The sequence below is a fragment of the Thermobia domestica genome, chromosome 4, assembly GCF_964235325.1.
Source record: "Thermobia domestica chromosome 4, izTheDome1.hap1.1, whole genome shotgun sequence".
Classification (NCBI taxonomy): domain Eukaryota; kingdom Metazoa; phylum Arthropoda; class Insecta; order Zygentoma; family Lepismatidae; genus Thermobia; species Thermobia domestica.
This window is the reverse complement of record NC_137457.1, coordinates 322,548,353-322,554,352: the sequence shown is the minus strand read 5'-3', so window position 1 is coordinate 322,554,352 and position 6,000 is coordinate 322,548,353.

Here is a 6,000-nt window from a genome sequence, read left to right as displayed (position 1 = left end):
CTTTTCTTATTAGATTACGCAATTTCTAGTTTCTTACTCCGATTATTCAAAGTATTCAAATGTTCTCGGAGGGAGTGACCGCCCCTCCCTTTAATCCGTCCGTGGTGTCATTCAGTTTGGCTTTTCGCTACTAATTCAAAGTGCTTTCCGAAACAAGTTGTCTTCTTGTGACAGCAGGGGGTGGAAGAAACAAACAAACCGTGAAAGGAAGAAAGAAGAGGTTTTGGGCTCTTCCAGTCCAGACCATTCTAACCACTGAGAAGTGAGAATCACAAAGTGATTTTTCTGGTAAGAGCGTCCTTTTAAAAGCAGCTAACAAGCAAACAGATGGTCAGCCCTCTCCCCTCTGCAGCATACTTTTTATTCTCTGTTGCCAAACTTACTGAAGAATATATTGCAATTAATCTAACGCATGTAACGTAAATTGGAGACCGTGGTTGGATTTATATGGGTCTTGTGTATTTGTATTAAAAATTTCAAGTTATTACCTGCAATACTTTGTTAGAAATTACCATATTAAATTTTACATGTTATCAAATGGAGAGTTAGAAACCTAAGCGGAGATGGTAGGAGATCCCCTTAAAGAGAATATTTGCATGTAGCAACTACATATTATCTTAGTGCCACAGTGGTACAATATATACATATAGAAATACAGAAATAGTATTCACTTTCGCATGTTCTATCTTAGGCGTAATAATAGATTTTAAGTTCTCCTTTTTTCATAAATCTTTTAGAAAAGTTATTCGTGTGTGCCTTGCTGATGTATTTTCCTTATCCTTTACCTGTTCCTTTTAGGGTGGATTTATCCCCGTCGCAAAATTAGCAGGGACTTGGGAGCCCCACGAGTCTGTTCTGCGACAAAGATCCACTCTTGGTATCTGGTAAGCAATGCAACGTTTTAGCGGCTTATGTTTTTCGTATTTTCCTTCCTAAACCTTTCCTTCGAGTGTTAATCTAATCCGGTCGCAAATTAGCAGGGATATGAGAGCCCGACTAGTCTACTTTTGCGATAAAGGATTTTCACTCAGATACCCGGTAGCAACATGCAACACCTAAGAACATTAACCTATTGAAGCTTACGCGCAGAAGTGTAAATTAAAAAAAATCATTTTACAAGTAGTATTAGTATTCATATTATTCGGTTGTTTTGGTATTATATTTATATGTGTGCTAGTACGTAGCATACTTAACAATTCACATTAAGCTTGTTTTTCCATGGATGGTTCACAACCAGAGTGTCGCGAGTCTATTTGTGCCTTTAGTAATAAAAATCGTCTTAAAAGATAATAGGGAATTATCATCTGCTGGAAGTGCAAATAACATAGGAGATAATAACGATTCTACTTATAACTATGTCAAAACAATGCTAGTATTTGTAAGAAAAAGAATTAGGTTGGATCAAAATTATTTCATTGCACATACAATAAGGATTAATGTAATAATATCTGCTAATGGGTAAGATCTTAAAACACAGCACTTTGAAGAGGAGGAAGGCATTCTTCCACATTCGTTGACATTTAAGAGGACACACTCACTGGCCGCTAAAGGTACTTCCGGAACAAATGGGAAATTTAACGCAAATTGTTCGGGAGCATCGGTAGCAGAAAGTGAAACTACACCATAGATGGTTGCATGAGGTAGCGTACTTCTTGGTGTGTGGAGCCTGACAATTTACTATGGGAGCTGATGGCATTATGTTGTTTACTAGTAACCTCCGTCAGAAACAGCCCTGACTCAACGTGATTTTAATTCAACTCCGTTGGCCAGGGGTGTCCCTAGGGGAATGTTATTGATTCATCTCGCATGCTCTTATCAAGTGGATTTAGAGAGGATTGAAGAATTTCACCAACTAACACCTACACATTGGATCAGGACTTGAATGCGTGGAGCCTGGAGTATATGTAGAATTAGTAATTAGAGGGAATGTAGCATGTAATGCATGAGCAGTGTAATATGTAGTATTGACATAACTTGTCTGGTTTCTTTTCACTATTCTTATTATCACCATATATTTTATTATCAATTATGTAACAGTTGCAACGCAAAAGTTTTATGCATGTTTCATGTACAAGGTTTTGTTGTGTGTTTTTGTATTATTTTTCATAATTTCATATTCAGTAGTGTACTCAAGGGAGTTATATCTATATGTGTGATACATATATATGCAACATATATGTACTATACTATTTAATAAGCTAACCTAAACGTTACTGAACATAGTGTTCTTATGTAAAATATGTTAATGAAATCAACACTATATATATATATATATATATATATATATATATATATATATATATATATATATATATATATATATATATTGCACATAAAGAATAATAATGACTCGATTTTTACTTAGAATCGTCATAAAATAATAGCATCTTGTGCAAGAATATGTATCGACAATGTGCAAAAATATATAATAATCTAGCAATGTCACTAAATAACTACTATATATATATATATATATATATATATATATATATATATATATATATATATATATATATTCAAATAAATCTAGCAATTATATAACGTTACTTCTAAACTTCTAATGATAAAAACAGTAATCAATATTAAATCAACAACACAAGGACAAATCAACCTTAACCTGACCTTAACCTGACCTGGCAACTTATTTTTCCCCTTTTTAAAGAGTATTACACACATACTTATATACTAAAAATAACATCATATCTACATTAACATCTGTAATCAAAGCAATATAACGCTCATAATAGTATGCTAATAAGAAGTAGTAGAGCGCATAACTCAATAAAATTTTGATAGATTCAGATAGTCAGCACAGGTAATAATCAAGCTGTCTGAGAAACGTAAGTCACTCTTAGGACTGATGTTTTACCCAACCTAAAGCGGTCTGAGTAAGAACACTCGTACGCAGAAGGGCTTCTTGGAAAAGGCTACTAGGAGGGCTCTTTGCCATAAAATTTCAGGCTGTGGAGCACATATTCCTTATTAGGCAGTAGAATAAAATTGTTTTAGCGCAACTTTTTTCTATGAATGTTCAGTAGTTATTATTATTATTTTTGTTTTCAGAGTATGGAATGCTTATGATTATTCATTTATTCTAATGCATAGTATAATTTGTTTACTTATTATTATTATTATTATTATTATTATTATTATTATTATTATCCCTAAGATGATCAGTATAGACCCTATTACAAGAATCCCATCTACAAGGAACATGGTTAGTAGCCAATTGAATTTTCATGCCCTGTTGTTTTTCATGACCTAGAAATAATATCATTGCTTAATCTGTCGATATTTTGTTTTGAACATTAATTTGAAAGCAATTTCATACTTTTTCTTTCAGTTTACAAATTATGGAACTCATTGTCTTTATGTTTCATATAGCTAAATTCTAATAACATTCAGGACGTAAGTGTGCATATATTAGATAAGCTTCAGTGGCTAATATTGCTGAATATTCGAGGGTGTTATGGGTTTAACATACCCTTCAAGGACATGTTAAAACATAGACTTAGGATTTCCTTTACCGTTTTCTCAAATAATGATCTTACAGAATATGGAAACGTACGCCATTCTGCTATACGAGAATGAAGCATATACTGATTCATGATTGGTTATCTTACGATATAAAGGCATATTATATCAGTCTGTTTTATACACTTTTATTTCCTTAGCTAACTCTTCTAATTACTAATTACCTGCGCATTATAGAATTTAAACAGTAAAAGGAAAGAAAATAAAATTAAAAGAATACAATGAATAAAATAGAAGAAAAATATACCAATGCTCGCTTATTTTTGAGTTTTATCTATAAGTCCTACATTTTGAGGGCTTAATCTGTCTTCCACTATTATTTACGGTTATTGACGATATCTTCCACTGTTAGTCTGTTTTCTACGGCTGGCCTCTTATTATTATACACATCTCTTATACCACGGCCTATATTATTATAAAATCATTGTTCTCCACAATGTACTAATACCCTTTGTCAATTGATTTTAACTTGGGTTGACTACATTCCGCATTATGGAGCTCCAAAAAGCATCAGTGAGAGCACGTAAACCTGCTTGAAGCTTAGCAATTCATACAATTTAAGTAGTCTATTAACTTCATTTACACACGACCTGGCTCACGAGTAAATATATTTTCCAATACGCGGGGTCCAAACCTTTTAATATGTACCATTTTTATTCATAACTAACTCTAGTTTGTTACATACTCTTAGAACTGTATAATTAATTCGGAAAATTTCATGGGATGTTTCTTGCATTTTTGCCAATAAGGCAAGTGGTTCACCAAGCCCAGCTGAGGCTGCGAAGGCAAAAGCTTATCTGGACCTACAAAATACGAAGGCGTATCCTGTTTTTAATTATATTCTTATTAGTGCGATTTTCAATCTTTCTAACGGAGGTTTTACCTTTAACAAGTAAATAAAAACTTTTCTCACAAACAATGAAATAATACAACAATATTTTTTCTTTTTTTCCGTTCACTTGGTTTTTTTTGTCTGTCTGTCTGTCAACACCAGGAATGTAATACTTACGTAAGGAATCAATCTGTTTCCATAGTTGTATATATATATTCTTATTCTCTTTTATTTTTATTCTTTGTAGCCATTCTTATTATCCGACCATGCATGGATTTCAAAATAAACATGTACTCTTCTAAACATCTCTTTTCTCTATTTATTTTTTCTTTACACATAGATATATATACTTAATTTATTGGGTACCCATTTACTTGTTTATTTATTTATGTATGTATTAATATATTATATCTTTGAGAAAGTCTGCTTCATCATTGAATTTCATGTTAGAAGTTCCTACGCCTATCGCCACAACTTATTAATTTAACATTTTTTAATTAGTCTTTGCGGTGAGAGTTGATTGAACAAATCGATCGGGTTTGAAACTAGAGAACTTGAATAATACAACTTCATCCGTTCAACATTAATTTTCTTCTTGCCACTCTTAGCATATTTTTAGGAAATAACCCCGGCTTAGTTGCCAAATTGCTAATGAGGGCAAAATGAGGACTAAATCATTTTCTTTATACGTATGGGCTTTCCTATGTTTCTCAATTTTGGCTTTTTTGTTTTTACTGCTGACTAATTAAGGCCTTTTGTGCTAGTTTTCTTATACGACTAAGATTCTTTTTCATGAGTTTTCCATACGGGGTTCGACATGGTGTCTTGAGTTCGATTTCCTAATATAGCCTTTCTAGCAAACACCAATTCAAATGGAGAATAAGGATAGTGTTCGTGTCTTGCAGTATTATAAGCGAAACAAGCAGTTCTAACAAATAGAGACCAATCTTTTTGGGAGGTAGTCACATATTTCTTCAAATAGTTTGCCAAAGCTTGATCATATTTCTCCATTCGTGAATTTGTTCTAGGATGATAAGTAGTACTAAACTTTTGATGTATACCTAGTAAGCCATAATTTCGCTAGTTACTTGTGCGTGGAATTTAAAACCAAGGTCTGACAATATATGGCGGGTTGGACCAAAATAACAAATAATATTCTCTAATAAAAACTTTGCAACATTCCTTGCTGTTATGGTTTTTAAAGGTCGTGCCACTACATAGTTTGAAAACATATCGACAACGGTGATGACATACTTATAACCATTAGAGGAGGGCAGTGGGCCAAACACTTCCAAATTTAAAGTATGAAAAGGAGCCATTGGTTTGATAGGTTCATGCAACCCTAATGGTTTAGTGGTTGAGTCCATACGTTCTTGACATTCGCGGCAAGTTCTGATAAAATTTTTGTTATCAGTTCCCATCCGAGGCCAATAAAATCGCTCATTGACACGTGAAAACACTTTTCGCTTTCCAAGATGTCCGCCTTCTAGACATGATGTATGGGTAGCATATAAAATTTCAGGGATCATACAACGTGGAACACATTGTTTCAAATCGTTATTGGCCTTACGATATAACACCTCGTCTACTAATACATAAGGACGAGCCTCATTATTAGTAGGATCTATTTTTAC